Here is a 12,637-nt window from a genome sequence, read left to right as displayed (position 1 = left end):
TGTAGCAGATGGATCCATTCATGGCAAGAAATCCAAAAAAAAGGCCTTGTGAGGGCAGGTGGGAAACATCAACACCGACAGCTCTTTAACCAGGCATTTGACTTCAAATAGAAGCCTCAACTCTCCCATTGATGGGAATGAAGATAGTCAGGAAAAGAGCCACGCTAGGTCTGCCAAAAGGGCAGCAGTAACATCAGACTTGGGATGGAGGATGCTGTACTTCCCTGACAGAAACGTTTTTGTATCCACCATCAAAGGTTCCTTCCTCCTCACATCCTTCCTCCTATTAATAGAACCAGGTTCTCAGCCGCCACAAACTTTGGGAACACCTTCCTCCCTTGAGCCGGCAGGGACACAGCTCTGGGGGTAAGCTTTAGAAGTTCCCCTTCAGAGGATGAGGAAGTTCTCAGAGAGGAAATCTTCGGTCTATTTTCACATCACAGCTTTGGGCTGCATTCATCTGGCCTGTGGGTGGAGCTGGGTGAGGGGAACCTGAGGGGCCCTTCCTGAGAACTGACCCAGAGGGCGGATTTTATGGGAGGTGGGGAAATCATCGAATAGCCACGAACTCCCTCCAAAACATCAGATTTTTCCTTAGATAAAGAGTTCTGGGCAGGAAGGTGGCACTGTATTAGCCAACAAGTCCCTCCGTTCATCCTTCTTTCTTTTAATCGCTGCTTAGGGTTAGGGTTAGGGTTAGGGTTAGGGTTAGGGTTAGGGTTAGGGTTAGGGTTAGGGTTAGACCACAAGCTTGTTGGACTTGTGGTCAAGCGAGAGGAGGAGTCGATCCCAGGAAATGACCCCAAAGGGTTGACCACTCCCAGCAGCAGGCCCGGGGGCCACATGGATGGATGGATGGATGGATGGATGGATGGATGGATGGATGGATGGATGGATGGATAGATAGATAGATAGATAGATAGATAGATAGATAGATAGATAGATAGATAGATAGATAGATAGATATAGATAGATAGATAGATAGATAGATAGATAGATAGATAGATAGATAGATAGATAGAGTGTTTATGTAAAAGAGAGCAGGAAGAGGAGGAGCTGAGGATTTTCACTGGCACTAAAGCAAACATCCCATAAAGGCCCCTGCCACTCTCCCATTTCAATGTAAATGAGTCTGACTCTGTTCAGGGGTTAAAGAACTCTCTAGGGGCCCACAACGACCATCAGCGAGGTCACACATGCACAAGCGTGTGCGCACATCCACACACAAAGCACAAACACACAGGCCCAAACGCGCGTGCACACACAAATTCTGAAGACGAGAGGCCCAGATAAAGAGCTCAGAGAGCCTGTCAGAGTGTCAGCTCCCATTAGGCCAAAGGCTGCAGTGTGTGTGTGCAGGCAGGCGCACCGCTTTTTACATTTCATTCAACGGGCACACACACTCGCGCTCCCTCTTTTTTTTTTCACACAAACATCCTCGCGGAGCTGCCCCGCCTGGCTGACATGCTGTTTCAGACAAGTCACACAAAAGACAACGGAACCGGCCTGAAAAGACAGACATCTCCTACATTTCCTACATCACACATGGCGGGGGATGAGAGGAGCAAACACAAACTCTAAATGCTTTTAGATGAGCAGAGGAGGCGATGATGCCAAAGGACGACTCTTACCAGGAATTCCCCGCAAACATCAAAGCAAACCTGTAGAGCAATTACAGAGAATTTCTGCATCAGAGTATTTATTTATTTATCAGGGCAGAGTAAACTGTGAGGTCATCTCTTAGTGTACAGTAAGTGAACGGGGAGGGGGGGGGCGGAGCCAGCCGCTGTAACCTTGGTGACCTGCACTGTAAGTGCCGTGGAGGGCGCAGCTGCCTCCTTTCATGTGCTCATCACAACCCGAAGGAGCAGGAGGAGAAAGACAACGACGGCAGCCACAGCGAGGCGGAGATAAACGAGGCGGCGTTGGACCCAAACTGCAGTAAATAACCACGTACGCGCCCACACGTCTGCGTGCCCCGACCGAGCTGACTCAGGCAGGTGTGTCAGGTGTGCTGCAGCCCAAAGGGCGGGCGTGCTCGGGCAGCGATATTCACCGCACATAATAAAATGTGCAAGTCTGGCCAGAGTTGCTAAAAGACTCATTTGTCTTTTTTTCTTTGCTGCTGTTTGTGAGAAGCTAACAGCTGTCGCTAAAAACAGTCATCCGCGCACTGGCGGGGAACTCCAGCCACCACTGGGCATTCACCCCACGCTCACACAGGCTCGCTGACACACAACCCCCGTCTGTCTCCCCGTTTAATCACCTCTCCTGTTCAGACCACAGCCCAGACCCCCCCGGGGCAACAGACTGATTCATAAGCTCTCTGAAAGTTTACAGAGAATACTCATTACCGAGCACCTTTTTTTTCTTTTTAACCCCCCCCCCACACACACACACACACACACACTCACATTTTACCCAGTTTAGGGTTTGGCTGTGCATCAGTCATAGACTTGCATGTACACACAGGCTCAGACTGTCGGGCGAGGAGAAAAACAAATGTACAAAAAAAAGGTGCACGCAAACTGCTCATTATGGAATTACTGATGAATACCTGCTGACGCTGACTGTGCACGGTGCGATGTAGCCATTTGTTGGGGGTTGGTTCGGGAGAGAGTTGATGCCATGCTGCTTTGATTCCTCTTATCAATATTGACTACAAACAAAAACATGGCCTAGAAAGTGTTGAAGGTTTTCAAAACCCGCTGAGATCAAAGAATCCTGGAGTCGTCAATCTGCCAGCGAGGATCATAAACACTTTTAATGATGCTTTTCACATTTTTAACAAGACCTACAAACCTATAGGGTATAGATTGTCTAAATATGGATAGCCTGAGTCACATTTTGAACCCAGACCCAGAGGGATAATTAGGCTTATAAAACAGCACAGTACACCATATTCTATTGTCTGAACGTGATACGTTAGCATGCTAATCTCTGGGCTTTTCTTCTGCAGCCAGATATTTAAACAAACATTGGCATTGGCCCCCCTCCCACATCGGACACCACAATGTTGCTCCGCCGTGTTTTCGCAGTAGTCCAGAACAGACGTGAGCATGAATTATTAGCTAACATTACACATCAGCCGTAATCCATCACTTCTGCAGTAAAACAACCAAATTTCACATTCCAGAGCTATTTTCCAAACATGGCTCCAACAATAAACCTCTGAACTGGAAACACTCCTGCAGTTATGGGTCAATTTGTTTTCCTCCAGTAGTTCCTCCAATATTTTCAAAAGAGGGGGTTGAGAACTTGTTTTCAGTTTCCGTATCTGTATTTTGATTGCTTTAAGGCTCTAAATCTTACAGTCTGGACTTTTCAATGGCTCCATCCCAATACTCCTCTGCTGTAGCAGCGTTTGACGTGTCCCTACTGTCCCTTGCTGTTTGGTCTCACGTACGGTCCAACCAAAGCAGTTGTCGCTTGTATTCAACACTCATATAAAACAGCCTTTAAACCCTACCTGACCTCGCTCAGTGCCCTTTGTTTCTGCCATTTGGATGTACACACAAGGGCAAGCCTAACAAAAAAATGGTGTCCACTCAGCTCTGTGAGTAACACGAGCGAGGCTGTTGGAGGAAAGCAGCAGGTCAGCAATATTCACCTCTTAGAGGAATGAGAAAGCTCAGGGCGTTTGCCAATAGCGTGGCGGCACCCCACCTTGGTGTATGCACAGTCGCTTTGATTGAACATTACCTTCAAATTTCAATAACTCTATTATGGGAGCAACCATAATACCCTGAAAATGGGAGACAGAAAAATTGAGACTATGAAAAGTATGATTAGCTGGGATTAGCCTCGCCGCTACAATATGTGTTATTGTCATCCGTGACATCAGCGGTAACCTTTGGTAAATGACATTTCTTAATCCATGAAACGGCCTACTGGGAGACAAAATGCCCGCCAACACACACACACACACACACACACACACAACTCAAACACATGGTTAGCTCTGTCTTTGGAGTGAATAGCACACCCACAACATACAGGGGCAAATATTCATTACTGCGCCTTTCATTATCAGTAAACAAAGAATGGAGACTTGACTGTATGTTAACAAAGTCTAGGAGACAGAAGAGGAGGAGGAGGAGGAGGAGGAGGAGGAGTTGATAAGGGATGTGTGGGCAGCAAGGTAAGGCTTGAGGGAGGGGGCTCGCAGGGGAGGGGCTCAGAGGAGACATGCAGGATATCACTTGTCTGTTGCCTCAGGTAGGACAAAAAAGACAGAGCTAAGCTGCTTCAGCACTCTATCTACCAAGAAAAAGTGCCGAGGAAGGCTTTTCACTCCAATGGAATCACAATACAGGCTTAAAATTCAGAGTCCCTGATATCTAAAGTGAAATCTTTTTAAAAGGCGGGCGGCGCTTATTATGTTTTTCAGTACAATAGCCCCCCACAACACACACACACACACACACACACGCACACACACACACACACACACAAACATACACCATTTAACTTAACCATAACTAGCCATCACAACTAAATACCTAACACCAACCTTTACATAAACCAAAACCCAAATCTAACCCCAACCATAAAAACATGTTTTAACTCTCAAACATCCCTTTGAAGTTATGAGGACCATTCTCACTTCTCAAAATGTCCTTACTTGCTAGTAAAAATGAGTATTTTTGTGCTCACACACACACACACAATCACTAGCCTAATGGCTTATTGTACTGATTGATGTTATCAACAGATGAGTGGCCACACAGGTCAAAGGTCAAGTCCAGCACTGTTGTTTTGACTCTGAATCCCTGCCTGTTCGCTCTGCTTCCCCTTCTCTAATCCCCACCAGCTGTGTGTGTGGGTGTGCGCTCACAGATGCGCATTTATTCGCGTGAGGCTAACAGAGCTATTTTAAAGCATGCGCAGCGTGCCGCAGTGCCATTAGAATGAAAAATAACTGATGTTTGCCTCATTTGAATGTGATGTACCCGGGGGAGATAATGCATGTTATTTTTATTCAATGACACCTAGTGTTCAGGAGGAGGAGTGGAGAAATCTATGGAAATAATCGTGCAAACCAACAACAAGGAAAAATCGATCCCATAAAAAACGGAGCACTTAATAAAGTTCCATTAAAATGGCTCTCAGGGCCGGAGAGAAATGGCCACTCCAGTGCAGGAAGGGCACGTAGAGGTCACGCTGCTTTCACCACACTCCCATTTAGATGGGACAAAGTCACATGCACAGTGACACAGCCAGCCCCGACAATTTTTTTTTTATGATACCTGATACCCTGCCTCCCCCCAGCGCCCCCCTACCACTATTCATCAGGAGACACACTTACAGGGCATGTGTGGGAGGGAAGATGGATGAGCGTGCGAGGGGTCAGACGCCAGGGTTGCACATCTCGACTGTCTCCAAGTGTTTGTGGCAGTTGTGCGTTTCGAGTTCCCCTGATGCAGCTTTTCCAGTGAACTGCACCAACCTCGGGCCCCCCTCCCTCACCTGTATGGGGTAGTTTATTGTCCTCTGAAATTGTACCACTTAAGCTTTGCTGCTTTACAATGTTGTTGTGGGAACCTGCTGTTCCGCAACACACACACTGTGAGGGTATTAACTCATAAATAACAATAGAGGGTTTTAATCTCATTGTGGATGTTTGGCCCAATGGAGGAGACGACAGAACCGCAGGGAGGGTGCTGCTCCGGAGGAGTCCAGCTTAGACGAGTGAGCCCCGGGTGTGCTAACATGTGTGGGGTGTCCTTCACTGCACCAGTGGGGCAGCATGTTAAGCATCCCTGCAGTGGTACGCATCATCTACAGCACTGTCCCCTTGGGAACCTCACCCAAGGTCAATAAAGGTGAAAAAAGGCTGAAAAACTGAAAGCAAAATTTAGAGCAGTGGACAGATTGTATTTTCCGAGCCCATGCTCTTCCTTCATGTACGGGTCGGAGTACGAGGTGTTGTGGAAATTTGGGGTTGCATAAGTGCCTTCTTCCACGTTTCTGCCAAGTTGCTATTTTTGGGAAGCTTTCCCCACCTGACTGGTTCTCTGCCAGCTTAAACCAGGCAACAGAAGGCTATTTCCATGAATTCAGTGGGCATGTGAGCAAAAATAGACGTGCATCCAAACCAAACAGGTGCTGATTCGAGCGTCATCGATACAGGGGGAAATTTAAAAAACACGAATGGAACACGATCCCATTTCCATCACAGTATCAGTGACACAATTACACCACTAAATAAACTCCAGAATTCCTGAAAGTGATGTCCATCAGATGGCTGTTCAGTGATGCCTCGCGATGATTTAAGAGCTCAGAACTACACTCAGCAATGGCAAAGCATGCGTGTTCATAAATACTAAGTTCATAAATAATTGCATTTACAGGTACACAAGAAAAACAAATTCCTGCATTGGTTCGATTACATTGAACTGCATCAAAATAACGGCCCAGAGAACTCTGAAAGTAGCTGGACTAACAGTTGTATAACGACTTACAAGTGCTTGTGGACATCGAGCTACCCTTTTTGACCGGCACGTGCGCTACTTTTCCCGACATGGAAGTAGAAGCGTAGCAGCGGATTGTTTACAACCGGCCTGTTGTGTGGTAGCAAAAGGCAGGAATCTAACCAACCCTGGCAAAGCATGACGTGATACTAGTTCACAGATGAGTTTCCTGACACTCAAACTCATCCGTCGTTGCCGTTGGTTTACAGTAGCCTTGGCTGCTACCTCTCTGGCTAACTTCTTTATGGAATGTTGTGGTGTGATGGAGAAGGTCAACCGGTGTGGCCCAAGAACAACAGTAAGTAAAGTAAAAAAGCATCACCTAGCAGGGGGTAGATGGCTGGACTCTGCCCATAATCTAACTACTACAAACAGAAAGTTGGGCTGGTTGCATAATTTATTCGCACCACTCAAGCAAGAAGTGTCGTCCGATTTAGGAACGCATTTGCTGATGTGTTTCCCAGTTTAACCCCGTCTACTCTCCTGGATCCCCCGAGGAAGCGTGACAGAAAACAGGAGTCAAAGCATGTTGGAGCTGGTCAAACCCCCAAGTGTGAAAGGCTGGAAAGTCTTAACCCTGCCGAGGCTGTGCACTGCTCCATGAGTCTTAGAGGGGCTGATTTCCCTTCTGGTGTGTGTTAATTGGGCTAGAGTTAGTGGGACTTGCTATGGCTTGTCTGGTGGCTGACCTGGAGAGAAGGGATTACCTTCCCCAGCTGCTCTCCTAATGCCACCATCATTAAAGGGACAGGCAATATTAGCTCCGTCTCTCACTCATCGCAATCTGTTTGTTTGGAATGAAGGAGGGTCAGAACCAACTGGACATGTTGGACAATCCGTCAGGATGATTCTATTACTGGAGGTGCGCCCCATTTTGTTCCTATTCTACAATTCCCTTAAATAGATTCAGGGAAGGGTGAGTTAAACTCGCGAGACAGTCAAAGCTGCATTTTCTTATGAAATCAAGAGGATTTGGAGCAACGCTGTTGGAATTAAGATCTAAATTCGGATGGTTTTAAATTAGCAGCTGCAAACTCCACTGAGTGTTCTTCACATTCTGTGACAACAGCTTATACGTTAATTAACTTTACTGCCGCACAGATAACAATGATGCCAGTCTGACCTTTGATCATATGACTTTTGCCTTCCATTTACAGCCATGTGTCACGATTGCATGTTTTACATCATCCTTCTTGGACAGAAAAGGTGTTTTCAGAACTTTGAGTGCCTCAATGTAACAAGTGTCTGTTGAGTCTGTGGGCACGGCCCCAGTGGGCAGTTGGGCTCGGTATGAGAAGCAGGCATGATGTGGGTGGGGGCAGGGACATTTGCTGATAATGGGCACAGCCCGCTGAATTCCAGCATAGTGGGCCTACTTGTAAAACCCAGGGTCTGCTATTGTCATGCAAGCAAGGCCTTTCCTGCCATTTCTTGTTCTGGAACACACACCAGCACACACACCCTGGCCCCTAGCCGAGTGTCCCTGAACACCTGGAAAGAATCTACGAGCTAGTGTCATTGTTAAAGCCCGGGAACTTAACTCCGCAAATGATCCACCTAAGAGTTTATTGGACGGCAGCATCCCATCCCGCAAGGTGACCTTTACATGCACCCTCTGAAGTCTAACTAGAGGCAAGGAAACCCAACGCTTGTGTAATGCTTAGAAACCTGTATACAGATTAAAAACAGCAAATTGTTAGTGGCAAATTCAGATCACTTGTGTGCTACAAAACCTGATTTCTGTCAGAGAAAACTTTGTTTGGAGCAGTCAGGAAAGAAGCCATTGGCAGCACTTAGAGTGTTTTGCTGACAAGAGATATTCACTGTGTTCACTGTGGCCCGCAGAAAAAGTCTTTGGATAAAGGGCTTTCCCGTTAAATCCCAGATAGCCTCCAAACTCTGAGGAGGACTTAGCTGGCGACTGACAGCCAGCAAAGGAGGTGGGACGGGGGTTTGGGGCTGGGGCTTATGCCTGCTGTGCTGGGTGAGGGTGTAGGTACGTATACATTTGGCGCTAGCTGTTGTGAATTATGAGCTCCTTTTGGCACAATCTGGGTCTGGCTGGAGCCACAGCCACAACACAGCCAAGCTGCACAGTCCTCCCTTGTCTGAACATCTTCTAGGATCAGAAGTTTGAACTTTTGTGGGGGTGGATGCATTTGATGAATGGTGGCTTGCAGCTGCCCTCTTATGTGTGCCTGTCCACGTCCAGCGATGCATCCGGGGGTAAGGCCGGGAAATGTGGCAGCTATTGCACCCAGCTCATGCGGCAGACTCCTACACACAGCTGTCCACCATACAGCCAGAACAACCCACGGCACCTGTCTGCGTGTGTGAGCACATCTACGTGCGTGTCAGCCAGACTGCACACAAGAATAGACTTGTGCCTCTGAGCGTGTGAACACAGCAGCCTCAGTCTGCTAAATCCCGCTCCCGTCTGCTCCGGCCCAAAATAAAGTCACATCCTTCCCGAAAATACCATCATTTCTTAAATCTCATTCCCTTCATTGCTCAGAACTTGCCAACTTCTTGGATCTTCTGCAATCTAGCCAGGCGCATTAACAAATGGATTCCTGCAGAAGCGTTAAAGGATCGATGCCGCACTTTATTTGTATCATCCCAGTGAATAAAGCTTTTGCCACTTCTGCCCTCCCACTGTTGAACCTGCGCTGTCCTCCAGCAGCATTGTTCCGTAATGCTGCTGTGGCTCATCTCACGGGTAAGACGGAGGGCAACTGTGTCACGCCCAGGAACCTCTCCCTTACCTGAGAGTTGCAATCACCAGATTAAAACATTTAGATGGCAACTGGAATGGGATCCATAAATAAAGGGCCAGAAATCTCGTTTGTGTCACTCGATCATCAACAGTTCGCATTGATCTGGCAGGTTTTCCCCGGCTGGAAATGACCTGCCGCACCGGCTATGAATACGATTAGCTCTCTTATTTTCCTCCCCAGAAAATTACAATAAACACAATTATATTAAGATGGAATTTATTTTGATATCTTTCTGTGCATTTCCTTAAATAAATGTGGCAGGATGTCATCAAAGAAAAACAGACCCAGTAATTTCCTTGAATCGGAGGACGACGACGAGGCTGCGCTCCACACTTCCCTCATCTACAAAACACTCGTAAAAAAAAAAAAAAAGGCGAAGAAGCAATTTGTGGCCAACAGAGCGCAGGTCATTTCACAGCAAATTAAAGATATACATATCAGTCTGTTGGCTTTTTATTACTGTTATAATTTTATGAAATGAATAAATAAAGTTACCAAGATTGGAGTCCATTTGATAGGAACTGTACCTCAAAGTTAAACTTAATGGTTTTCACGATTTTATATGACAATGTGAATATAAACAGTTACATACAAGTAATTTCATGATTAATACCTGTGATCAGCACTTCGTTAGCCCTCGAAAGCTAACACTAAAATGTTTAAACTCGTCTTTTGCTCTACAGAGGGAAGCACATTACAGTTTGGCTCGTCGCTGTTGCTGGTTTACTTTCCTCCTTATACGAGCCCACACAGCATTGATTATATAATCATACACAGACGGGGGTTTGGCTGCCGTTTGCTGTCTCCCTTTCATTGATGCAGCTTTGGTGATGGGAAGCTTGCAATTTAAATCGCAACATAAAATAACGAAGGCACACAATAATTAGCACATCAGATAAAACAAACAGCAATTACTGTTTATTCCTTGATAAAATCATCACTGCTTGATTTCAGGCAGATACCTCAGCACTGTTTTGTGTATGGCACATTTTAGACGGTCCCAGCCGCCCTTTTGTTGTTTACTGTGATCCAAAAGGCTGATCCTCAGAGGGAGAGAGCAGACTTCCACATGGGTGGCACCCGTGGGTACGGCTGAGATTGGGATTTAAACAAAAGGTCTGAGCTTCTCAACAGGACTGCGCAGTCAGGTGACAAATGGTGACTCGCGCCAGCAAAGTGCCAGAAATGGCGTCTTCATCAATCAGAGGTCGCTGTGGAGGCTCCCCCCTGAGAGGCGGCCGTCTGACAGAGCAGTCAGGGTCCAGGCAGAAACAGCAAGCTTTCCTTCATGTCAGTGCAGTTGGGCTGCTTTTAATCTAATCGCATCAGTTCTGTAGAAAAAGGTCCCGTCACAGCTTCTGCACGCGTCTGATCACGTTCCACGGCTTCTCCTCCAACATCTCAGTAAACCCCTAAACCCCCCCCCCCCCGTTGTCTGTGATTGACACCAAATGAGGATCTGGTTTCATATTTTCACATTTAATCTGAGATTTGACAGGTTTAATCTAAGAACTTTTGCTTTAATGTGTCATGGATATTGAGGCGCAATTCCAGTTCATCAAACCGATTAAAGAGGTCAGGGGGTCAAAGCTCACTGTCACTATGTGTATTTACATGCACGCAAGAAAACCCAATTCCTGCATTAGTTTCGATCACATAAACTGCACATGGAGGCCTTAAACCGATTCAAATCGGCACAGAGAGCTCTAAATGTAGCCAGACAACCACTAACCCTAACCCTCAGATAGCTGGGATTTAGCGAGTGGATTTACACGAGCATGTGAACCGTGAGCTAACCTATACGATCTGAGCATGTGCTGGACTCCGCTTATATTTTGCTGACCTGGAGGCAGAAGCATCCTACTGAGTTGATTGCAAAAGGACGGCTGTGTGGTAGCAACTGGTAGGACGCTAGCAAACCTTGGACAAGTACGTTCAACCAGTGCGGCCCAAGAACACCAACGTAAAACAGTGCAAAGCAGCACCTAGCAGGGGAGAGTCGGCTTGACCATAATCCAACTTCTCCAAACTGCTTTGTAGACAGAAAGTTGGGTTGCATAAATTATTCACACCAATTGAGCGAGAAGTGTAGGCCGATTTAGATGCGCATGAAAACTCACTTACGGCGCTCGTCCCTTATTTGTGAAAGTGGCATGTCAGGAATGCAGATACGGTTTTTATGTTCCACTATGTTATCTGGGAGAAACAACAGCTTGGATTTAGTTATGAGCTGCTTGGATTTGAGGTCAAAGGTCATGGCAACCTTATTCCTCATGAATTAGATATTCTTGTCAGTTAGCTAGCTCTGTAATACAAAATTGTTTACATCCTCTAACAATAAGTGGGGCTATAAAAACAGCTCTTCTTTATTGTTTATTTTTTTTATTGATTATTGTATGTATTTCTTCAGCGGCTACATTTTTAATAACCACATTTTATGGCCGTAACTTTAAGCCCGCGGCCCCACAATGCTGACAAATGGCCATCTGCACCAGCATTTCAGGCGGTAAATTAGGCTGCAGCAGCAGCTAAAGCACTTTCATTTGCCCCAACCTGTGACCGAGCACTCCTATTCTGCACCCCAGTGTCCTCCCACACACACCCACCGCAGGTCCCTGAGGGAGCAGATCAGGCGTTTGAGGCTAACACGGGCCTTCTGTCCCCTGTCGAACCCTCACCCTTCTTGCATTACTCCATTCCCCCACATCTATCTTTCCGTCTCCTAACATCGACACATTCAGCGTTCCATCATTCCTCCAACCTGACTCTCAGTCTCAGAGACCTTTGTCATCCATCTGCTGCTGTCTGCACAGAGAATCTGGCCTCCACTCATCAGTTTATCAGACAATTTGATCACATTAATCATTGATTTTACTTTTAAAAAAGTGACTTGTGCAGTTGGGTGGGTGGCAGTTCCTGTTAATCACAACAATCAGATAGCTGTTAGAGCAAATAGCAGGCTGGCAAACACCATTAAAGCCAACTGAAATGGTGTCACATTACCATTACACTCGGGATAAACCTGTCAGAAAATAGAAGAAATCAATACCACCCATCCATCAATACCCACCAATCATCAGACACCCACAGATCCATACATTCACCCGCCCGTCCGGACACTTGGGACGGGGGTGGGCGCAAACCTTCGACACATTGATCCGTCCATCGCCCTCTTCCTCTCCTCAGAGTAATATATGATTTTGCTGCATCAGTCCCAAAGGGGAAAAAGCACCATCACGCAGAGATAACCCAACTGACAGGAACCAGGAAGGCGGCACCAGAGACAACAAAACCAGGAACTGAAAACATCTAAACAATTAAATCTTCCATCCAGTCCAACTTGGTGAAGTCAGAAATGACTTCTGAGGATGAAAAGGACCAGTTTAG

This window comes from Takifugu rubripes, chromosome 13 (genome assembly GCF_901000725.2).
Source record: "Takifugu rubripes chromosome 13, fTakRub1.2, whole genome shotgun sequence".
Taxonomy (NCBI): domain Eukaryota; kingdom Metazoa; phylum Chordata; class Actinopteri; order Tetraodontiformes; family Tetraodontidae; genus Takifugu; species Takifugu rubripes.
Note: the sequence above shows the minus strand (reverse complement) of the source record.